Below are 26215 nucleotides of genomic sequence, written 5' to 3' on the forward strand. Positions count from 1 at the left end.
CTTTGCAGGTACACAGTTCAATGGTATTGAGTACATTCACTCCCGTGTGCAACAGATCTCCGTAACTTCTGTACCCTGTGCAACTGAAACTCTGTACCCAGAAAACAGTCACTCCTGAAGTCCTGCACCCCCGGCCCTGGGAACCACCATTTTATTTTCTGTCCCTACGAATTTGGCTACTTTAGATATCTCTTATAAGTGGAATTACATATAATATCTGTCCTTTTTTTGCCTGGTTCTTTTCGCTTAGTGAAATATACTCAAGGTTCACCCATTTTGTAGCATGTGGCAAGAATTCTTTCTTTTAAAAGCTGAATAATACTCCATTTCATGCATATGCCATGATTTGTTTATTCATTCATCCATCAACAGACGTTCAGACTGCTTCCATCTCTTGCCTCATGTGAATGATGCTATTATGAACCTAAGTATGCAAATACCTCTTCAGGATCCTGCTTTCAACTCTTAATATGTTTTCTGAGGAAAGGTGAGTAGAAAACACCTCCATTTTCCGAGGGTCAAGAGGACTGCTTTTGGTGTTTCTTAGATGTTCAAAGTGCTCTTATTTTCTGCGGCGATACCTCACATCATACTGAAAATATATTAACATGCAGCCATGTTGGAAATCAAATGATTTTAAGTTTGTGAAGAATTATTATTTATAACTTTGCTTTAGAAATTATATGGCCATATGTCACTAACTTAATTTACGGTGGCTGCGATTCCTCAACACACATTGCGCATACATAGGAATTCTTATAAAACAAGGCTACCAAAGATGCAAATTATTTTTAAATATTATGAGACTTAACCACTAATAGAATTGATGTATTTGTAATGTTATGAAACAACAATGAATAAAATTGATATACTATGTTACTAACACTGAATTAAACATGCCTTGATTTCAAAGTCAGGGTTGTTTTATTCCATATTTGAAATCATTTATTTTTATGTCTCAAGTATTTTCTAGGTCCCTTGATAAGGTCATAGACCTTATGTACTCAGTACCTAGTGGATAAAACATACCTGAGGACCCAATATTCCACCTCTAAAACCATGTAAAAACGAAGCCTCTGGAGATGTTATTTCGGGATACGAGAAAACAAATGAATTTAGTGGTGGTCCTTTCTGAGGATTGTGTATTTAGAGTGTTACCTTGGGGAATCAAAACAGTCTAAAGTTAAAAATATGTTGGGAAATGAGCAGAGAAACTATCTCTTTTAATAAATTAAAGTCATTCATAAAGTTAGGAGAAGCAGTGCAGAAAAGACAAGATGGGGGGGCTTCTTGGGGCCAGAAGCTTCAAGAAAGCCACTGTACTGGGGGGTTCCCATTCTACTGGGGATGTACTTCCCAGACATCCATGTGCCAAGATTTCTCAGGGATCCCTCTCACCCTTATTTGTCCTCTGAACCCCAAGTTTCACTACTTACTCTTTAGCAACAGATGAGGGAATCCTTATTTCCAAACAAACGAACAAAAAAAGACAACAGAAATATTGCTTTGTGGAATTTCAATTAAACGTGTGTCTTCAGAAGGCATTTAACTTTCAAAACACGCTGACTCAAGTAGATACTTGTTTAAGGTGCCATGAAAACATGACCTGAACTTCATATCCTGAAAGAATGATTGTCCAGTAATTAGTGCTGTAACTGCTACTTGCAACTGTTCTTCACAGATAACTGTGAGGCTCGTGTGTAAACTAAACTCACTTTCCATGGGAGTTCTTTTATGCATACAGCAAGCAATCACGCCGAAATATTAATTTGCAAACACTTGATGCCACAAGACACTCCAATTATCTTGCGCTGTTTAAGCCAGAAGACTTTTCCAGGCTTTAAACTAGTCTCTGAAGAGATTTAATTCAATATTACTTTACCCAAAAGCAGCCAGCATGCTCTTTTTATGACCTTCGGGTCAATGAGAGTGACCCAACCGAGACCCAATCAAATCTGAATATGTACCCCCCTAAAGAACTATTCACAAGGTTAATTGTATCTTGCTTCTATTTGCTGAATAAGGAATCAATTAAAGGGAATAGCATGAAAAAAAAGCCATAAATGTCTACATGAACTGCACAGAAGTGAACCATAGAGAGACACGGGCTTCCTGTTTCTTCTGTTCTTCATAGACCACTACACGGAACGGGAGAAAACGGTGGCAAAGGCCTGCCTGTGCTTCCTATCGTCCCTGCAATCAGTATCTACTTTGCTCTTGTATTAAATCGTGTTCCTTGAGAATACACAGAGGCCAAACAGATCCCTACAATGATTGAGTGGTTGGTCACATGGCAAAGAATGTTGGGCTGGAATGCTATCAAGATGTGTTAATTCACCCATTTGTAGGGAAGCAATACTAATAGGTTTGGCTTAACAACCTGGTGTGGGGGTGGGCGAAGAAAGTTATGGCAAGGATACTGATACGTTTTAACTCTCAAAATTTATGTGTGGGCATTGAGGGGGGAAATGTATCAAAAGGGTATAATTTATAAGGAAGATACTAGGAAAAATGTTTTCTATGGGAAATAAAAAAAGGGCTGGAACAGTATGCTCAGTTATAAAATACAATAATGCAAAAGAGACGAATAAATACACTTGAAAACTTTAAAATAATAACAACAGCCATTTGAAGACTTACGGTCGTCACACATTATCCTAACAGTTCCATAAGCATCTTTTCATTCCTCACATAAATCCATGAGGCTCGGAGAACTTAACCTCCTCACATGGGGTCACAGTGCAGGGAAAATAAAAGAGCTTAAATCTGAAATATTCCAGTCAACTCTTCGCACTTACCTGTATCTTCTATCCATGTATTATCAAAGAGAAGGAACACAAACACACCGACCATCCAGAAGAGAAACAGTGAGCATGGAATCTTGTAATAAAATGAAAACTGGTGTGGAGCAGGCAGTGACTGACGGAGGCTTACTAGAGGGTGAGCACTGAGACGTTAGAGACACAGCCAGCAGGGGTCCAGAGCCAACAGTCCGGCCTTAGTCAACCCAAGGGCTCTAAACTGGAGCCAAGTTCCTCTGGGCAGTCGATGTGGGTTGGCTATCCAGAGTTTCCAGCATTGGCAGTTCCTTGGCTTACTCTGGACCCAGCAAACGTGACATTTCACCACACTGCCTGGGAGGAGAGGAGTCTGGAGACCTTTGGCATAAAGCTTTCTTTCCTGCATCTGGCTGCAATGATGAAATGGAATTCTGACTGTCATCTCTAAAATGTGCCAGTAATGATATTTTAAGGTCAGAGACTGTGTTCACTCATTCTATTATGAGGGCTTCCCTTCACCTCTACACTTACCAATCCACCTGTCCTTCCATCAGCCAATCCTTTATGGAGCTGAGCTTTATACAGAGGCCCTAAGCTTGAGTGTGACTCATCTGCGTACACTGGTAGAATACTAATAAACACAAGCTTGTTCGTTGTAAGTCTTGTTCTGATAAGTTTTAAAACCGTATCAAGAATTCTCCCCAAATCCTTTACTCTTGCTTAGGTTCGCTAGCTAGTTCCACCTGAAACTGTAAACGCTGTGTTCAGTGCAAACGTTTCCTGGCAAGGAATTGCAGCTCTTCTCCCGTCTTTCAACGACAGGCTCTCCTTTGCGCCAAACTCACCTTCGCTCCCCAACCTCACTGCGTTTGCATTAGAGGGGGCCGCAACACCTGCTCCTCTATCCTGTGGCACCTCCGAAGTGCCCTGTCTCCCAGTAGCTCTGCTGCTCTCCCATTCAGCAGCGACTGCTCCCGAGGATGTTAAACCAACACCTAGCTACCAGAATCAACATTGGAATCAGGGAGAAGTATCCAAGGGAAGGCAACCAGTTATGGGACCTCATAAGAGGGAGTCATTTTCAGAACAGTTCTTCCCTCAAAAAAAAAAGTATGGCAAATGAATAGAAGGGGAAAACAAAGAGGCACAGAGTATGCAAGACTTGTTAAGTAGTGGTGGTTACTGTGCTCAACAACTATTGCAGGGGAGCGAGACAAAGAGATGCCGTTTTAAGTCAGGGGGACTAAAGCAGGGGCTCACCGGTGCATCAGTTTTATAGACTCTTGAACTCCAAGGAACCAACTGAAACGACAGCACCTCCTTTATGGCACAGCACAACCCTTTCAGCTTTTTGCTTTCTTCAATTTCCCAGCTAAGACCAGATGTGTTTTATAAGAGAAATCATAGTGCTCTCCAAAATTGTTCAAGCCAAAAATGTAGGTAAAATGTACTGAAAGAGTCCAGGGAAAGCTTTTCAAAGGGGGTACAGACCCAAGTCGTGTGGGTATTAGTGCATCTTTAGGTTGGATACTGCTGAAGCAAGCAGAGCGAGAGGGTGCTTCCTGCCTTCAGTACCATGGGAACCTTCTGGTGGGTTTGCTCTCTCCGGTACAGGTGCCCTCTTCATCTCGGAGTTGTTTTTGTTAAGTACCAATTGTACCTGACCGTATTTGGGGCCAAGCAGAAAGTCCGTGACCTATTCTTTCTTGGGCTTGATTAAATAGGCTGTTCAAAAAGGTCCCTCATTTGTTGTCCATGAAGTATGTGTTCCCTGGGAGCAGTGAGCAGAAAGCAGCTTCGACGGATGGATTCTCTGAAGGAGCGGACTGGAAGCTGGCCCCCTGCCGAGTGACTTTTCCCAAAGGGAACTGCCCTCAGCCTGAACCTGGCTTCCAGGTTCCTTAGCGTATCCTGGAGCGCGTCTGAACTTGAACCAGGCCTGTACGCCTGGCGGAGAGCACATCACTGCTTTGTGCCATAAATAACGTTTATGCCTGGTTCATAACCTTTGTGCCTGGTTCAGAGAACGGGCCACAGGCTCAGCGGTTCCCATGACGTCCCCCTCCAACTCCCCACACATCCGACCAGGCAGGCGTTTCTAACTGTGCGCGGATTTCTCTTCCGCCGGGTGATCCTAAAGCATGGAAAGAACTTTGATACTACTTTAAATGCAATGAAATTATCTTTAGAGAAATTTTTTTCACAGGAGCAAAACATAACCTGACTTTAATCTACAATACGATCACCGCGTGTCCGAATTTAGCGGAGGAGGAACCTTTCTCCCACTCCAATCCTAATTTAAATGAACGTAAACTAAAGCTCAGTCCAAACCATGCTTCCACTTCTTCCTTAACCACTGGCATATTGATTTTTCCCAGCACTTTATTATGAAAATTTTCAAACATATAGAGCTGTTGAAAGAATTATATTGCAAAAGCCTATAAACCCACCACCTACATCCTATAAATAATGTTTATATTGATTTTGAGTATCTCTAAGTGAGAGCACTCGCACCATTCCCCAAATGAACGCATTCTTATTATACTTAGAACAACATCCAGCTCTTTGCCAGAGTCTACGCAGCCCAGCCTGCCCTGATTTCTAGATTATACATGACCTCAGTGTTTATCCCTCCTCCCCTCCATCACTGGCATCCAAGAACATTGCCATTCTCCGTATTCTTCAAACACATCAAGAATTCCTCGGACTCTGGCCTTTATCATTGCTTTTCTACTAGAGCTTCTCCTAACCATCTCTGTCTCCTGACTTCTGATCTCAGTGTAAACGCACCTCCTCAGAGGCCCTCTCCTTGACTTCCCATCTGAAGGACATCTTCTGCCCCCACAATACCTTACCTGATTGCTTTTATAGTCCCTACCACTCTCTGAAATTTCCATACTTATTTTTATGTTCGTTTCCTCTCTATCTCATTTTGTGAAAATGTGAGCTCTCCGAGAACAAGGATCACACCTGTTTTATTCACATCGAAATCTCAGTGGCTTGAGCACAACCTAGTTCATTGCAGGAGTTGAATAAATGTGCGTAGCGTTAACTTATGAATAGCATACAGTTACCTAAAATCTATCAGGTTGGGGAAAATGAACAAAATGCAAACAGAAGAACTCTGGGACTTAGAACACAGAGCCGGTCATGCAGTACGTCATGGGGCCACTTCCTCAGCTAGAGCAAAGGAGGGGCCAGTTAACGAAGGTGACTCACAAGTGTGGCACCCTGACAGCTGCAGTTGCAGGGGACCTACACCTCGGACATTTGTCAGCAATGCAGAGGAAATATATTGACACACAGGTGGGAAAACACTTGACTTTATGGCATGAACTAAAAAACTATGAAACACGTAAAGAGACTGAATTGGTAGCACTGCATTTTCTGTAAAATATGTCTAACCTATCGCAGCTATTTCGAGCATATTCTCTGAGGTTCAATACGACATTTCTTCCAAACATTTTGGAAGATATTTTTTTCTTCATCATAACCTTCCTAGCACCATGGAAGACTTCAGGATAAAAAGAGAACTGTAGTGATTTTCCTACTAATTAGTTGCTCTTATTAAAAAGAGCAAGATAATTGATTTTAGGATGCACTACCCCTTATTAAGACCTAATTAAGCTGTATATCAAAGACTAATTAAATGGCATTATTCCATCTCACTGATGAGTCTTGATGCTTGGTGAATAGATTTGGGTGGTAGATGAATACTATTGGAATAGATTTCACAGCCAGACAGATAAATATAGCCTAAGAAGCTGAGTAAAGGGAATTTTCGATTATCTAAACCTAACAAACTTATTGGTATTTCTTCAGTCTGACAATTTGAAATGCACAAGATGAAACATTTAAACACAAACTCAGCACTGTGGTGGGGAACAATGAAGAAGCTTCTCAGGAAAACTGAAAATTTAAATATGCCATTATGCCTTCTTGTGAAATGGTGAACTGAAGAATTGGAGGCATTTGATTTTTTTTTTTCTGGCTTCTTTTGATGAGTCAAGCTACTCAGGCTTGATGAACCCTAGATAAGAGCTCAATTACTCTAGTAAACAATTTCTGAGAACCTGAGACCATTTTTAAAGTTGCCAATCATCATCCTTGCCAAGTTATTCTATGGATCTCAGGCAGAGAAAAGGGGAGTGGTAAGAGGATATTATCATGGTAGGGAATTTGAAGACAGTAAGAGGCCAGAGGTTGATGGAGTTGTAGTTCAGCCAAATAGAAATGTGCCCTTAAACAAAACAACATTTGGAGAATAAGAGCTATTAATAAGATAAATGATTTTCAGAATTTTATTCTACACAAGAAATGGATGTTTTCAACAGCAAATCAATCTCTGATAAGTCAATACTTTACTTGACAAAGAATATCCTATATCAGTGTATCAAATGCTATGTAAACCCATTCAGTGCTTTAATTCCATCTTGTACTGGCCAGACTGTGTCACTGTGAAAAGAGAAACTCATCATTCCATTTAATCTACAGGGTCAGGACATCCATGGGTTATGGTGCATCGTCTCTCAAATGTTTTGGCGCTTCGTAATGCAAAAGCTTTTGAATAAATTACAAGATACTTGCAGAAAGTAATGATTTCACTATACAGCGGGGCTATATTTGATTGTCTTTAATAGTTACCTTCGCCGACAGTATAATAATTTACAAACAATAACATCAGTCATATGTCCCTTTTGCACTCATTACCAGCCAAGGTATAACCCCCAGAACCAATAATCTATACCACTGAACATCTAAATTAAATGTCACTCTGTACTAAGTGCAGGCTATTCGTTTGCAACTGAACTTTTGCAACTATAACATGTATTTTGAATTATCTGAAGGACATCTACCCTTGAACTGTTTTGTATTAATACACACAGAAGTGGAAATAGCTGCAACATCACTAAGAAAAAAGCTGTGCACATAAAGAACTGAAATCTCTATTACCGCAAAATGAGTAAACAACTTATTTTTAGCTATCTTTACAGGACTCATGGTCAGGAGATAAAGCGTTTAAGTCAAGTATTTCAAGATTGTTGTCCTAGGATCTTTGATTTAATAGAGTTTATAATGTTCCTATTTTCTTTTTCACTTCATATGAAATTATGGATTTTAACATAATTTTGGGTAATTATACACTGCACATGATTGCTGAAAAAACAATCAATTAGTGACAACTATAATTTTTTCTTTTGTTTTGCATGCCATGCTTATTCTTTCTAATAGAGGTGGAACAGGAAGGAAGAGGGAGGGTGGGGGTTTAATTAATCTCTCGGGTTTTGTGTGCCAATGGGAACAGATTTTTCATGAACCCAAATTATGCATCCATAAATCTAATCAACGACATTAATAACAGAGTACTGAGACATATTCATCAAGTTCTTGGAGAACCTTACAAGGAAAACCCTATCACAAGTGTAGGAGAACTATCCAGGGTCTAAGGAAGACAACGCCTGATGGAAATTTGAAGGCGATAGGAAATAAAGGACACTTTATGACAATTGCAGTCCTCTGACAATTGGTTCACAATCATTAACCTGAATATATCCCCATCTCACTGCCCAGGAAATGATTGTTGTGCATTAACCTTGAATCGGAGGTCATTTGAAAACAAAGTCTCAAGACAGGAAGAAGTAACAGTTCTTTGCACAGCTCACAATACCTCAGTGTTAAAGACAAAGTAGCCCCTTTTCCAGAGATGATGTATCAGGAGATGAGATGGAGGCTTTACAACTTTGACCTGAGCTTTGAAGTTCAATGGTATTCCAGGGCATTCACAATGGATAGTGTCAGATCGAATTAGCTCATCAAAACATGCTTTGGTTTGGGAAAATTGACATTCATTTATGAGCAATTTGTGAAGTCTGCAGGTCCAAATAACAATCAAAGTGTAATGTGTATGATCTCCTCCTCTTTGCCACTGGCTCCCGCTTGGTGGCAGACACAGATGAGAACAACGTTTGTGTTTGATTTGGGTTTTTTTTTCGCAGTTTGTGCCAAACTGATGGCCAACTCAGCCAGCGCAAATACTTGTAAGACTTATTGACAGTAACTTGAGTGGGTGCTTGCCCCCACCCCTGAGACTTGAAGTGACTTGAGGCAAGTAATAAAACTATAAAAGATATGATATTAGAAATGCACTTTAATTTCTCTATTTTAATTGCTGAGTAGAATGATATTTCTTTATAATGAGTGAGAAGTATATTTTAGGCAGTGGATCCTTTATAAATTCTTCTTTAATCTTTTCCTTTATTCTCTTTTAAATTATTTATTCTATTATTGAACTATAAAGTTGAGTTTTAGAAACAGGGAAAAGAAACATAGTTCTTTTGCAGAATTATAATACTAAAGCCTCTTTAAAATATGAATTTTTACTTTTGTTTTTCTTCCAAAATTTTCTAACAGTATCCTCCCTGTTTTCTACCTGGTATTATAATAATTGTTTATTTAGAGTCTTCCGTAATGAATGTTGATCTTGAGGCATTAATGCTCTTCACTGCTTAATGCAAAGCCTTGCATATCCTGGGTTGGTGGAGAAGTCCATTTAGTTTTTCCTCAAAATAAAAGACACAGTTTTCATATCCACCAGTAACTTTATTGATGTGGATATTTTGAGTATGTCATCTAAGTCCCACCCGGTATAAAATCGATTGTTCTCAATGTCTCGATTGGACCACTATCAACTTCAACTGGTCTACCCAACCATGGAGCATCGTCCAGCGAGAAATCTCCAGCACAAAACTTGGCAGACCACTTTTGACACATTGGATCAGTCACAGCACCTTCTCCCTGCACCGCACAACTCTTTTGTGTCTCAGTTGCATTTTTATCTTTCTTGAAATAATAAAGCATAATATACCAAAATTGTTGCATATTTTCTTCCACCTTCAATATTAAAATGACTACATAAAAATTCACCAGTTTTGATAAGTTCTCTTTAAAAATACAGGCTGATATGACAGCTGTCACAACACAATCTAACAAAATTGTTTCTAATGAAGTTAAAGACAACTAAGCACTACTAGAGCCTTCTTACAGAAATAACCAAATGAACTATTTGGCCAACTCAATAGTATGTGCTTAATAATCATTGATTGATTGAATGAATGAATGAAGTAATGAATAATAAGATATGGATTTCTGAAGCTGCTTAGCATTGTCTATAACTGGACTAAACACTTTCTCACTTTTGGGAATATAAGAAGCATTATAGGTTTATTGTATCACTCAGATAATCTTAAATTTCCTTGCATGCGACTCACAGTGCAAAATAGAGTTTGCATTATGCACTTATCTAAACACATGAGACTACACAGGCACACACATATTACTAATGCAATATGGTTGGCTGGAAAAACTCTACAAGGACTCCCAATGAGTCCTGCCCTTGCATAATTCCCTACCCCTGGTAGGAGCAGTGCCTGTCAATATGGTAGGATGCTACTCCTTGATTACGTTACATTATGTGGAGAAGTAAAAGAAAATCTCAGATGCTGTTCAAGTCTCTAGCTCCTAATCAGTTGAATTCAAGTTAATCAAAAGTAAGATTGTACTGGATGGACCTAACCTAATCAGGTGATCCCTTTGGAAGAGGGTTCAGAAATCAGAGACTTAAATAAGTAGCAAACCCTCTTCTGCTGCCTTTAAACAAGTGAGATAGCATTAGTTCTACATGGAGGAAGTGAGTTCTTCCACCAGCCACACACTCTTAGAACACAAAGGGGTTCTGGCACCAATTCCATTGTAGGGGAGCTCCCCCAACCAATTTTCCAGACACCGTCTGAGTATCCCATGATTCAAGTCAATTCTGACATTATCCAGAGGTGTCCAACCCATGGCCTGCAGGCCACGTGCGGCCCAGGATGGCTATGAATGTGGCCCAACACAAAATCGTAAATTTACGTAAAACCATTTTTTTTTGGTCATCAGTTTTCATTCATATATTTAATGTATGGCCCAAGTGTCTCTGTGTGTGTATTTAATGTGTTAAGCAAGACAACTCTTCTTCTTCTAGGGTGGCCCAGATATGCCAAAAGGTTGGACACCCCTGACTCGGATTCTACAGGTTCAGGGGTCAGTCCTACGAGACTGACATGCCACACGAAGACACTTCAGATGTCAAGCACAAGTCAAGGCTGTCACCTGTACTTCTGACCAACTGGTTACAAATTGGAGGCTCCCATGAACCCCTTCTTAGACTTCAGATACCAATCAAAAGCCCAGGTTGTTACCTAATGGCTATAAATCAAAGATTCCCATCACCCCCTCCTTGGATTTGCTTAATTTTGTGCAGAAGTCAAGATATCCATTTACTCACTAGATTGCTGGTTAGTGTAAAATAACTCCAGAATAGTTAGATGGAAGAGATATATTACACAAGGGATGGGGGAAAGGCCAGGTGCTTTCATGCTGTCTACAGGTGCACCACTTTCTGGGAATCTACATGCTCATCAACCTGGAGACTCAGAATGCAGGCATTTTTGGTTTTAGGAAAGCTTCACTGCATAGGCATAATTGAGGAAATCACTGACCACTGGCAACTGAATCAACCTCCAGCAGCTCTGCCATCCCTGCAGGTGAGGTGTTTGGGGGGTGAAGGAAGAAGCAAGTCGGGCAGGAGCCCAAGTTCTGGTCCTCTAATCTCATTGTCGATTCTCCTGACAATGAGCTCCCATCCTCAGGTGCAGTTCAAAAATCACCCCATTAACATAACAAATACATCTTTGTCACTCTCATCACTTAGGAAATTCCCAGGTTTTAGGAGCTGTGTGCTGGAGAAAAGAAGACCAAATATATATTTCTCATTACACGTGGCAGTATCCCAGGAAAGGACACTACGATCAAAAGACAATGGTAAGACCCAGCATCCTCTGCCACACCTTTTCTGAAGCCTACAGGACCCTGAACAGAGGATCCAGCAGACCTGTGTCCCAACACTCAACCTGTGGCAACTGTGAGATAATTAATATTGTTTTAAGCTTCTAAGTTCACAATAAGTTGTTGCACAGCAATAGAAAACGAATGCAATCCAACCTCATTTTTATTTTTTTGAAAAGTGCTCTTCATAGCCAACAAAATTGACAGCATGTCAAGTAAGTATGGGTCACAAGCCACATTTTGAAAATCACAGCTATACTGTATCTTAAAACCACCTTTTCCATGATGCTGGGACATTTATCAATAGAGGTACATTCTTTTGAGTTGGAGAATTTTGTTTCTAGAAACTCCACTAAACATTAAACGCTATTGTCAACAACCAACATTCTTAGTTATCAACTTATTTGCTCATTTCAAAATACTTATTGTATGACAACTATACCAGGTATGTACTTGGCATTGGTTCACGATGGTGAATAGAATATATATGATTCTCACCATTCAGAAATTTGAGGATTGGAGGCAGAGGATTGGAGACAGATATAAAAACAAGTTTACGAAACCAAGCATATAATTATAATCACTCAATAAATATTTATTAAGCACTATTTCAACTATTGAACATGTATTTATTTGGGGGGCTAATCATGGGAGAAATAAAGATGAACATTATACACTCCATATTTTGAAGGGCTACAATATCTGGTGGAAAATACAAAATTTATAAATAAATAAGTGTCCGATGATAATTATGTACTTGGTGTTAAGACAATAAAAGGTACAGCATAAAGTGACAAACTCCACCCAGGAAATTAAGGGAGGGCTTCATAGCAGAGATGACATTTTAGGTGGAACCAGTGGATGGGTTTACAAAGTACCTTCAGGTGTGAAAGCACTTTCTGTGTTTCTTGTGACACTTTAAAAAAAAATCCTCACCTGCGGGTAGGTTTATAGATTTTAAAGAGAAAGAGGAAGGGGGGAGCGGGGGAGAGAGAGAAAGAAACATCAATATGAGAAACATCAATTGGCTGCCTCCTGCATGTGCCCCAACCGGGGATTAGACCCCGCACCTAGGCATATACTGTGACCAGGACACAAACCCGCAAACTTTTGGTGTATGGGATGATGCTCCAACAAACTGAACCACCTGGCTAGGGCATGACACTTTTTAAAAGAAGGTCATGCATGCTAAGAAATTAGGATACAGAGGTAATTAAAATTACTGGAGATTTTTTAAAAAGAAGTGTGACTGATAAAATTATATTCCTGAAACACAAGCTGAATGACATAAACTTGCTACTACCAGCACCAACAGGTAAATCGATCAGTTAAGTTCTGCAGGGGTAGATGTAGGGAGAGATGGGGAATTAGTCTTGACATTTTGGGTATTCGCTCAGGAAGGACTGACGTAGAGAACTTGAACCAAATGCAATGAAATGAGAATAAATAACTGGATGGGAGGAATCCAAGCTGGGCTTTATCTAAAGGACTTTATATGAAAGGACTGTCCTAAGTCAGACACTCACACTCAACTTCATGTAACCATCTGCTCCAGAGCCCAGCCTGAATGGGTCCATCTACTGATGAAAGAGTTGCAACTTTCTCTGACGGTCTATTAAATAGTCGAACATACCAAATGCTGGGAAATGAGTAACCACAGAAACCAGGCCAAAATAAATATCACACAACTCACGCAATTCACTCATAGGGCTCTGTTTCTTAGGTCCCTTTCAGAGCCTTTGTATCCTTGTTTTAGACACAATTCTAGCAAACTAACTTGTCTGCTTTCCTCACCCAGGAAAAGTTAGAAGCAAGTCACTTTGCCTTTCAAACAATGTTACTGTCAGCTTCCAAAGGCTTTGCGTTTTATTCTGTAAGGAAGAATAAAGAATCTTTGATGTGGGGAGAAATTAGCTTTATCTATGCTCCAGAGAAAAATTCTTGAAAGGAAAAAAAAATCAATGTCTCTTCCAAATGAATATCATGATTTATTCTCAATACATAGGAAAATATTAACTAGCTGCTTTGCATTTGGTTAGGGCACTGTTTTTCTGATGGTACTCTGCTTTTTATTTTTTTTTTGCAATAGAAAATGGGGTTTCATGAAGAATTTTATAATTACGTTCACCTCTAAAAGGGATTACATTTGATGTTATCAATATGCTTTTGTTCAGGTTTTTAATAATGTTTGGAGGGGTTTCTATGTCTATCTTATTGCTTTTTTTGAAAAGAAGGACTATTTTATAGAAAAGGTAGAAGAATATCAGTTCAAAGGAATCAGTGTGTAAACCATTCACATCATAAAATAGCCCTGTTAAAAGCTTAACTGAAACTCCAGTTTCTCCTCTTCAGACCAAAGGTGATTCTAAAGAAAGAACAGCCAGGTGCTATAGGGTTCAAGTGTAATGATGGCGAACATTCAAACAAGTTAGAAAGCAAGGACAGCTAAATTAGACCTCTAACATCCCAATGTCCAGAATTTTGACCTTGATCAAGAGATGTGTAGCCAAACCTGAAATTCTCTTTTCAAATAATCTTCAGTAGCTCATGGTCTCAAGATCATGACTCATTTGATTTTTTTGAGCAGATTTTCACTATTAGGAAATGCAAATATTGACTGTGAAAAAATGAAATCATTGATATTTCAATTTTCACAGTGTTCTGACCAGATGAAATTAATCAATTAGACCATCTTATTCTATTTCACCATATTATTTTCACAATAAATGTGACATTTTTATACCTTATTCTGAATTCAAATAAGTGCAGGCTGTATAAAAACAGTTGCAGAAACATTTTCCCTCTTAAGTCTTTAAGCATAAGTTCATGGACCAAGGCAAAACAGGATACATCTGGACCCAAAGATTTAATTATAACTCAGTATGAAGCTGGTGTAATTTTGTTTTAGTGAAAGAAAATGTAAGGATTTGAGATTGCTAGACATGTTTTTATACCTTAATGTGAGTTTGTCTTTATCATTTAAATTATATATGACATTTATTCATTCAATCCTAATTTACTGAGCATTCAAAGCTTAGGTGGAAAAATACAAATTAAAAAAAAAGAAAGAAAAACCTGAGAGGTGGGTATTATATATGCACAGAGATGGCAGGTGTCTCTCCAAGAAACAATCTACAGTCCGCTTTTATTTTACATTTACAATAGGTTACTTCTATAAAAATGAATAATTTGTGATTTTTCCTTAATGGTGAGTATCACATATAATTCATAGCTTATTTCCCTTTATTATTGCATTGGTATAATGTTTGGCTATAGTTTTCTGAGAAATGTGCTAAATACATTTAGCACAGAGTATGGCACCTGATAACCGCTTTATAAATACTGTTTACTATTAGTGGATAGCAGCTAGCTGAATCAGTAGATAGATAGATAAACAGTTTCCTTGTTGCTTATGGCAGTTTGTAATGGTTAAAGGGCTCAACTACCTTCTCCTTATATTCTGTTCCTCTTCGTGGAATTGGAATAACACATCCTTTTGTAGCACTTTCCAGGGGACACCAAGTTAAGCAACTCCCTTGAGCCTGATTACCCCCTCTTCTAAACAGGAGCCCTGTTACTCTCATGAAGCCCCAGCATCTCGAGGGAGAAGCAGCTGCAGCAGCAGCTGTGATGCTGAATAGAACCTTAAGTAAGTAGCCTAGAAGGCCAACGAACAATGAATTATAATAAACCAACTACAATTAGTAATAAAAGCCCTAAAATAACTGTACTCATGAGATAGTATTGGTCATATCCTTGCTGTGTTCTGAAAATAATAGAATCATTTTTTGCACCAGTGTAACTACAATGGTAATTAAAAGCTGATTTAGGATCAAAGGCAACCTCAAGGTTATAAATGTAAGTAGCAAGCTCTGAAAGTGTAAGTATCTTCCTCATTACATGTCTTCATCTGTTAAAAAAGAAAAGTGAGATGGGGCTTTTTGGAGCCTGTTAGAGGGAGGGAGGTGGGAGAGAGAGGGAGAAGGAGGGAGGGAGGGAGGGAGGGAGGGAGGGAGGGAGGAAGGAAGGAAGGAAGGAAGGAAGGAAGGAAGGAAGGAAGGAAGGAAACCGAGCAAGATCAGCTGGCAAGTGAAGTAAACCACTCTGCCAATACAAGGCACAGGGCAGCATAAGAAAAAAAAAAAGCTGTTCATACTGTGCTTCCTCCCTAAAAAGGGGGCATTTTCATTGCTGATCGCCATGAGATGACAGGTGGAAGACATTTGGAAATGGTGGTGAATAAGGAAGGCACAAGCACATGGATGGTGCCAAATGGAGGAGGTGAAACTTGGTTAAGCCCAGAAAGTTTCCATTTCTTTCCATGTGGTATAAACACCTATTTATCGTTGCAGTTTCATCACTTTCATAATTATTTATTATCATAGATTTAAAAATTGTTTACTTGAAGAAATCATCATCTCCAGATATAAGCACCAAACCAACTCAGTGAAAAGGTATCAAACTCAGGAAGAGCAATGTTAAAAAAAATGTCATATTAGATTCAGTGCTTTGGAATTAGCAGGCCATTATATTAACAGGGAGTTCCCAAGGGAAATACTGTGTAATCCCATGTAGTTGGGGACCAGGACAAAGATGGACTTGTCCTCATGGAGTCCAAAGTCCACCTGGAGAGACAGATGTTGATTTAATAATGACACAGATCCCTGGCAATGACCATGACAATGCTAAGTGCTATGAAGGGCAGTCTAGAGGGCCATGAAACATATAGGACAGAACCCTGAAAAAGAGTCCTTTGCTGAGGCATGAAGGATGACAGGCCAGCAGGTGAAGGGACCAGGGACCCTAAGGAGAAGAGAAGGGGAGGGAGGAGGAGGGAAGGAGAGGGAGGAGGAGCAAGGGGAGTGACTTTCGCTTGTGCAAAAAAAGTCCCACAGCTAGAGGTGGCAGGGCACGTTGAGAGACTTACAAAAAGTCATTTTTTTCCTACAAGGAAGGTATTTTGAAAATGTGTCTGTTTTGTTAGGTAGTTAAACAGGAGCGGCAAATCTGTGACCTGAGTGTTCTCTTTTCCCTGCTGTGCGCTGCTGGAGTCCTTTTATGGGTTGAGACACAGCCCCATACTTCTTCTACGAGAACACCCTAGGAATTCCCCAGTGCAGGTAGCAACATACTTGTTAGCCCCATCACAGAGGAAAAAAACACAAGTCCTTGTTAATCTGTAGGTCCCTACGGTTCAAGTTTCTTTCACAAGGCATGCCTTCAATAAACAACGAATCAGTCAAACCAAGGGGGAAGATAATGAACTTGGATAGTGACAAGATAAGAAGCCTGTGCTTTATTCATTTGTTATAAATATTATTGAGCCCTGGCTACTATGGCTCAGTGGATTGAGAGCCAGCCTGCGAACCAACGGGTCTCTGGTTCAATTCCCAGTCAGGGTATATGCCTGGGTTGTGGGCCAGGTCCCCAGTGGGAGGTGTGAGAGAGGCAACCACACATTGATATTTTTCTCCCTCTCTTTCTTCCTCTCTTCCCCCCTCTTTAAAAATAAACAAATAAAATCTTTTAAAATATGTTATTGAGCAGCTAAACATTGCTAAGCATTTTTTTTTTTTAGGTTCTGGAGGACAGAATCACAGTGAAGACAGAAAAATCCTTTAATCTTAAGGAGTAAGCATGCTAATGGGGTTGAAAGAGCCCATAACAATGGAATGTGGTAAATGCTATGAAATAACAATGGGGTGATGACAGAGGAACCTCTGCTGGTCTAGGAAAGCTCTCTCTCCTTAGGTGACATCGGCACTGCAACGTGGACGAAGGATGAGAGCAAGCCCGCCTTGGGGAGCAGAGGCAAAGACCAGACAGAGGCAGAAACCTCAGGCGAGAGAGACCGCGCTCCTGCTGGCTGGAGCAGGTGAGCAAGCAGGCAGGAGACAGGTGTCGTGGGGATGGGGAGTTAAAGCAAGAGCAAACTTAGGTAAGACATTTGTGATCCAGGCCAAGAGTTTCAACTGTCTTCTGGACCAAAGGGAAGTGTACAGAGGGATCTAGGCAGGGGAGTGCCACCTTGGAACGCGTGTTTATAGAGGTCCTTCTGAAGGGCCGGCGGAGAATGTCACGCACCCAGGACGGGCACGCCTGAGCGCAGGGTGGTGCAGCCAGCGCCTGGGAGCCTCTGGCTCTTTCTGTGCTGGCTGCAAGGGAAAGAGGGAATGAAGCAGAACAAGCATGTCTACTTACTGGGGTAAAACATGTAACATTTTAAAAAAGATTTTATTTATCCCTTGTTCAGAGAAGGGGAGGGAGGGAGAAAGAGAAGAAGAGAAACACCAGTGTGAGAGAGAACCATCAGTTGGTTGCATCATGTGCCCCGAACAGGGGACTGGAACAGAACCCACACCCCAGGCATGTGCCCTGGCCAGGAATCGAACTGGCGACCCTTTGCTTTGCAGACAGATGCTCAACCAACTGAGTCACACCGGTCAGGGCAAACTGGAAGCATTTGACAGGATACGGTCATGATACAATTATGCTATTTAACAGACACAAAATAAATTAAAAAGTGAATGAATGACTGAATAAATGAGTCAATCACCCTCCAACATGAGCTGAGACATTTATTTGCCTAAGGCCTACAAGCATTATGGGTAAATCATGGAACACCTATCCCCAAATAAGATCCTTTAATTTGAACTATGACATGCAACACGATCCTACCCCTAATTCCCATCCCATCAGATGAATACTTTTTATATTATCCAGGCATATTGCTTAGAAGGCAATTGTTTTCTATTATCTGGCATCCAAATCATTTTAGGGTTCAGATTTTGCCTGAGTCCAAAGGAAACTCTTCGAATGCCACTCTGATTAAAGTCAAAGAAAGCACTGTTTTAGTTCATCCTAACTCTGTGTTCATTTCTCTCCTCCATAAGGACACCTTTCTGCGGTGGCCACAGATTCTCCACACTGGGTCATCTCTTGTCCGGATCTCTGATTTTCTGATCTCTGCCTTTTGACCTCTCTTATTTCTTTCTTACCTTGAGAGTGTTCTCTCTGGCTTCTGACCTAAGCTTTCCTCATTAGCAGGCGCTAATGAGTACGTGGGTCAAAGCAGGAAGACCTTGTCACACTCCTACCTCCTTTAGAACTTAGGTACTGCCAGGCCTGACATCCAACCCAGAGAATAACAGGATCAAAATACGTTTAGAGGCTCACCATCACACAAATAAAAGGTTCTACTGTGGATATATCTTACTGAGCAAGTGCCCGAAGCATTTGAGTCAAGTTTCTACCTTTTTTTCCCCTGGATCCCGCACAGGGTTACTAGGATACTATGAATAGCCGTATATGAAAGCGTTTATTGTGTTTCTGAATTGACCTCGATAAGAAGCTCCTAAGGTGGCTTTCATTATCCTTCCCATTTCACAGGCTGCAAAACTGCATCTTGAAGATGTCAAATACCTTGCCAGAGTGGCACAGTTAGAGCAATGGTGAGCGGAATTCATCTCAAGTCAGAAAAATGATAAAGACAGAATTCAGCGGAAGCCGGCATTGTTCTGAAACACTCACCCTCGCCGAGTAGCTGACTCAGGGAAGAAGAAAGTGAATCACTTCATTTCTCCATGAGATCTACTATGCTTTATTCTCATGTTTTAAAAGGAGATAGAATTCATGTCATAATATAAAAATAGAATTTTTTAAGAAAAAAGTTTTATGCATGAGTTGAAAATTTAATTATTATTATACCACTGATTTAAAATAGTAAAAACAACATTAGTTGTCCCCACAGATGGCCTTGGGGTAAATTTCCAACAGCAGGCCAGCTGTTCAAATTCTCAATGACCAATTCTTGAGACAAGTGTCTAGCCCTCAAGCGGCACCTGTAACTCGGTCAGCTGAGTGTGAGTGCCATGGCTAACTTTCCTTACACCTGAGTGAATTCTCCTTCTTTCTGTCTCCAAACATGAAGGGAAGGCGTGTATTTCCAAACAAGCTACTGCAAAATTTTCAGAATATTGAAAATTCTGCTTCAAGGCCAGAAAACTCAGTTTCTTTAATAATTCAGACCTCTGTCTTCCTAGGTGGGCTTCTCAATCGCAGGGAAAAGTTGGGAGGCATGAGGCCGCCCGCCTTCCCCAGGAAGCGCACTCTGCTTAGCATACCAATCAGGACATTTTCTTCTGTGTCTTCTGATAGATCAATAATACTGGGACTGCCAAAGTGTCTATCCAACAGAGGCCTCTATTTCAATACACCCATGAGACGTCTGCCAGCACAGCAGTCAATATTATCTGCAACTCACCAATTTCTTCACTCCTCTGACCATAGCTTCCGTGTATCTAATATCAAGAGTTCTGATACCGAGCCTTTGACATTAGAGCAATTTTCTTTGGGATTTTACTTCAGTAAGTAAAATGCTTTGGGGGGACTCTTTAATTTTTTCCTCGCTTGTTCTTTTTCCTTGCAACCTCCACCCTAATCCCACAGACTTGTCATATTTAGAGTTGAAGCATCAGCTTTATCATAAAGTTTATTTTCCACAGGCATGAACAAGCAAAACCAAAATGAAAGGAATGAACTAAAACATGAAAACAAACAAGAAGCCCTGGAAATCTCTAGAAAGCATACACACACTCACACAAATACACAAGCAATCCGTCTTGCTTTAAAAATAAAAGACCAGACAAGCCCATGAAAACCCCACCGAAAAAGTACAAAAATATTTCATGTCACAGGTTCAAAAGTCAGACTTCCCAATTGTTTATTAAAAGCAGAATGAATGATAACAGGAAATGGTGAATTCTTTTTAATTGTAGCGTTCTTGATAGTTTTCCTTGTGCTGTTACATGTGCTATCACATTGCATTTTTAAAACCTTTGAACAAATCTAAAGCACTGTGCAATTTGCCTCGGTACGATGCGGTGTTTTTATTTTATGGAAGACAACTGTAAATAAGGTTAGATGTTCAGGCAAGCAAAACAAACCACTTACTAAATAGAGGAAAAGCGTCCATGAAGATAGCAAAGGACTTGAGTTCCAAAAAAAACACATAATTAACTACAGCTTGGAACTCTTCCAGAATCTCCTTCACCAACTGGCTCACACTTAGGCTGAAACACACTCAATGACAAGGAGAACTCCCAGGGTGAGAACCACTGGCTCTGACTCGGTCCGTCCGTCAGCCTCATTGGAACACATCGGGTCTGCCTCCAACACAGACGCTCTTTCTCCAGAGCAAAGGTGTGATACAGGCACACAGCAAAGGAAAGGGACACACAGTCAGGGGCTCACTTTACAAAACAGCTGAGACAGGATGGCTGCTTAGATTGGAAAACAAGACCCCACTGGTAAAAAACTGTGAACACATAACATTCAACCTTCATGGAGTCATAGACATTAGATTTTATATCTAGGTCTGTATCAATATAATTCTTTAAAAAGTTTGCTGCTATCATTCGTTCACTTAAATAACTTTCTTTAAGCACTTGCATGTCAGGCACTGGGGGTGAAAAGGACGATTAAGACACTGTCTTTATCAGCAAGTGGCTCCTGGTCTACAGGTGTAATCAACGAGTAGGAGAAGTATGGTAAGTGGTAAACTGAGAGTGCGAAGAGGGCCCCTGATAACTCACTTAGCCTCACTTAGGAGGGAAGAGCAGCTGCTTGTTTTTTTTCTGATAAACACATACCCCGCTCCCCACCCTGCCCATAGGCGAGCAGCAAGAAAGGTTAGAATCCCAGAACAAGAAAAACACCGAATGAGGCTACTGCTGATTTGCATATTCACTTAGGAACAGACTTCACAGACGCTTAGATTGGGTGAGCACTGTAGCAACTCTTTTGATTTACGCTACACCTGGTGTCATGCCAGGGGATTACCTTTAGAAGGGCTGCACCAGGGGCTGCTCTCAAAGCACCACACAGAGCCGTCCGGATGTCTTCATTGAATCTGGAAGGCAAGAGACGCATCCGTTAAAGCTATCAGCTTACGACACAAGGTAGCTCTGAGAATAAGTGATAGGAAATAATTCACACCACCGAGATCTGCCCACCAGAACACAGAAAATGCCAAGGACAGAGGTGGATTAGTGGGTTTATCTCAGAAGTGACAGGTTTCTGCATTTCAGAAGCACCACGCTGGAGTGGGTGATGAAAGCGCTTTATAAGAATAAAACCAAGATCCCCATTCACTGAGAAATCTTGGGTTTCTTTTTTGATCTAAACCCGGTTTGGAAATCTTAGATTAACCTGGTAGGGCCAGTTTTTCTTCAGTCTCAGTGGCTGCTTTCATGAGGATTTGAGCAGACTCTAAACCACAACGCCTGTCATTATAACCTTTAACAAACACGATATGGAAAGTCAAGGAAAAACTGTTTTAAAAGAACAAAACACCAACTAAAAAAAGGCCACCCTTAACTTTTAATAATTGCACTTTCCTCCCGAAGGTCACACAACCTATTTTTATGTCTCCCTGTGACTATAAGCACTTCATTACATCATTTATATAGACATCATCAGGAAGTCATTATTTGTCTTTGATGTGGACTTAATTTAATACAGTGTAAAGAAATGCAATGGACGAGCATAAAAGCTACAAAACAAAAATGTCAAATATTGTGTCAACATACTGTGAGCATAACTTTATATTGGGTTCAATCTTCTACGAGAATCTTAGAGAATATTCAACAAACAACAATGACACACTTGTGAATCTCCTTTAATACTGATAGCATGAGTTTAAAAAAAACAACAAAATCACATCTGGGCCCTCTGCAAACATTCCAAACATAGCCATGACAAAAAGGCAGGCGACAGGCCAATAATTAGGAAGATGTGGAAGTGTAGAGAACCCTGATGGTGTTTATCAGGATTCCGCATTGCTTTAGGACTTTTCTATGAGTTCCGATAGGTAAGCAAATAGATCAAAACTGTAATTGCGATAATTGGGAAATGCTTAGCAAAATCTCACATTGGAGCTCTAAGAACGTCTCTCACTACATTAGAATTTCTGAGACTACAACCCTAAGATACACAGTGGAAATGTAAAGGCAGATGTTTTGGTCCAAGGTAACCGTATTCACTGCTAATGTTTAATGGATGTCAGCTCCAGAGAGCTTTACTCCTTAGGCCTCCTGTTTGTAAGAAGGAATCTACAACCCTCTGCACTGAACTGTTTTGATGGGCTTGATGCTTCTTTGCCTTTGAAAGGAACATAATTAAGCCCTTAAAGCTTCCAATAGAGGAGGGGTGTTTTTCCCATATTTTTAAAATAACCAGGCCCTTTGTAAACATGACCCAATTAATATAACTAGCTTCATCATAATTATCAAACTCGTAGGACAAATTTTGTACTCTTGACGTACGATCTGCTCCGCATCCCCTAAATTGGAACTGTGAGGAAAATTACTAGCCACCAGAATTTACCAAATGGTACCGGAAAGAAACACTAAACCCACTAGAATGACCGGTTTCATTTACCAGAAGATATGAAAATCCTGTCAATGTGATTTCCACCCAGAAGGTTTTCACTGAAACAATAAAAAATGAATGAAGGAAATCAAATGTAGTCATCTAGTTAAATATTCATTTTCTAATCTTTAGGGAGCTGTTTATTGTACTTTGGACACCTGGCCTTTAGTAGAACATCGTCTGGTTCGAAACGTGCTGTCATGCCACAGCAAATTCCAAGAGGGCTGTAAGTTAAACCCATTCCTGTGGAAAAGCTGAAATAACAAAGTGCCCTTCTCAGTCTGGGAATTATCTAAGGAAACTGTGATTCTAAGAAAAAAAAATATGCCTGGGTAGTCTACCTTTCAGGGCTCAGGCAAGGGCAGCGCCTATGGTACAACATTTAAGGAGGCGCTCACTCGGAGGTGCTGACTCGGCACTCACATGCAGCTGAGAGAAAGGGCCTCCTTAAATTTGGCACCCTGGGCGCCTAGTTTACTGCATACTGGTCCGTCCTGGCCCTGATTCTTTGGTACCTCTGGCAATGGTATGTAATTTAAAAGTTTTATCGAAAAACATTTAGACAACAATACAGATAATGCTGATATGTTTGACTGTGAGACAGTATGTTCTCCGCAATTGCAACTTACATAAAACATGCACTTGGATGTAAACTCATTGAGAAAAACAATGCAAAGATCTGAAGTGGGCGGAGGAGGCGAGAAATGAGATGCCGTGCAAAAGCCAGTGCTTGGCAGGGTATTTCCTAACCTCCTTCCTCCTCAAGCAGGTGCATTAGGGAGAAGCACAGCCAGTGGTGTAACAGGGTGCAGCCAAGAGGGGGGCCCCAAATAGGGATTTGGAATGGGGTCCAGAACTCAGGGAGTCCAGGAAATGTGAGGATGTTGTCAAGCTCCACCCCAGGTGTGGGTTGGGGGAAGGGACACATGGAGCAGGGCCATTGAGAGCTGTTTTGCATAGCAACAGCTTTGCAGCTAACCTCTGGTGTGGTCATTTAACATATCTATAACCTTTAACTGGTTGCATAGATATGTTAAATAGCTGTGGCCATGCTCTGAGCCAGGGGAATGGAAGTAACTTGCCCACCAAAAGGTAACTGGGGGTCAGGTCTCCCAAGTTACAGCCCCTGCGTGGGAGCTTGGAGATGATTGGCTCCATGACATGGGGCCACCCCTGCCCAGACTCATGATGGCAGCCCAGTAAAGCTGGAAGGATGTGAGAGTGCTCGCAGGTGTAACCGATCGTAGGAGGAGTCGGAAATGGGGCTGCAGAGGAGGACTGGCGTGGGGATTTAAACCGAGATGGCGGCAGCTAGTGGGGAGAGAACCACTTGGTCGTTAGCAGAGTGGGGGCTCCCGCAGCCCTGTGAGAGAGAATCACCATGAGGATTTAGTAGAGAACTGCTACTTGGCTTTGGCAGAGGGGGGACCCCTACAGCCATTGTGCTCCTTACAGGCATTGAGCGGGGAGAACCACGCAGTTTTGGCTGAGTGGGGACCCCTACAGCCATTGTGCAGAGAGGACCACACGGCTGTGGCAATAGAAAGGAGAGCCACGGGGCTGTGCCAGAGTGGGGACCCCCGCAGCTTTAGAAGGGGGAGCTACCACCTGGCTTTAGCAGAGATCCCGGCGACACAGCTGATGGTGCCGGGAACCGAGGGAGGCCTACCAGCTGAGACGGATTACTGGGAAGAACTGGGGGCTGCCTGAGCCACGGACTTCTATTTCCTTTCCTGAGATATGGTACCCCAGACTGGGCAAAGGGGGGAAGGAAGGACTGTGTGTGTTTGTGGGTGTTTTAAGGGACTTTGGGATTTTGATGAAGACATTAGGTCACTACTTTAAGTCTGTACAGCATTAAATAAACATTTCCTCTCCTTTTCACGAATCTCTGGCATTGAGAGATGTCTTTCCTGTGGCGGCGGACATAACGAACCTGGGGGCTTCCTTTAGGTTATAGTATATAGCCCCAGGCCCCACCCCCCTTGTTGTTCTGTAACAGTGGGACTGGGGGCGAAAAATAGAATGGAGTAAGAAAACAAACAAACACACATAGCAAGCTTGGTGCCAAGAACTTAATGAAGAAGGCACATGACTTGGTGAAACAAAACAAAAACACAGCAAAACAAACAGGATGCCTAGGTGGGAGGAAGACGTAACATGTTGACATACACTAGGCTTTCAGAGCTTCATTCAAACCTGCGCCTTGCCATGTAAGGTAAACTTCTGAAGCAAGTTAATTTCTGTGAAACACATTCCTCGTCTGTCAAGGAAGAATAACGGAAACAAAAATCCTAGCAATAGAAACAGGCTGCAGTGAATACTACCTATGAGGTGTGCAAGGCACTGCACACAAGCGTTGCCTCCGCACTATGACAACAGCCCTGGGGGGAGGTGTTATCCTGTATTTTACCGAAATGGAAATTTTGATAACATCATGTACTAAATTATACACACATATGTGTGTGTATATATATATATATACACACACACACACACACTCACATGATGTGATGACAGTATATTAAGTTATATATATGTATATGTGTATATGTGTGTGTGTATGTATATTTCACACCTTGCTAGGATATATATATATCCTAGCTAGGAGATACATATATTTTTTTCAAGGTGTGAAATTTCAAGAAAGAGTAGTTGTTATTATTATGGTAAGTTAGAAACCTATTTACTAAGTTCTATTTTAATATAAAGTTTTTTAAATGTCTTACTTGGACCCTCTTATTAGTTTATCTTTTTCCAGAGAGCATTAATGTGAAAAGCAGCAGCAAAAGGTTAAGTAAAAGCATGACAAGGTTTGGGGCTTTGGAAGGCCCAGCAAATTCATCCATACTTACAAGAAGAGAACACCAGTGGAGTATTAGATACACGGGGTGAGCGGGGGCAGGGGTGGGGGGTGGGGGTGGGGAGCTGGAGGCCATGGGTTTTTGTAACAAGGCAAATGAAATGCTAAGAAGCTAACCAGGGTCAGAGCTGTTGCACGGACAGAGCCGAGGCACCCGCTCCTCCCAGTGGCAAGTCTGTATTTCAGGGGTGAAGTTCAAAAACAGGCTCAGGAATTAAGGGGGACCCCAGGACACGCCTGGGCTAGAGAGCCATCTTTG

This window comes from Phyllostomus hastatus, unplaced genomic scaffold (assembly GCF_019186645.2).
Source record: "Phyllostomus hastatus isolate PE091 unplaced genomic scaffold, TTU_PhHast_1.1 phas_contig_150, whole genome shotgun sequence".
Classification (NCBI taxonomy): Eukaryota; Metazoa; Chordata; class Mammalia; order Chiroptera; family Phyllostomidae; genus Phyllostomus; species Phyllostomus hastatus.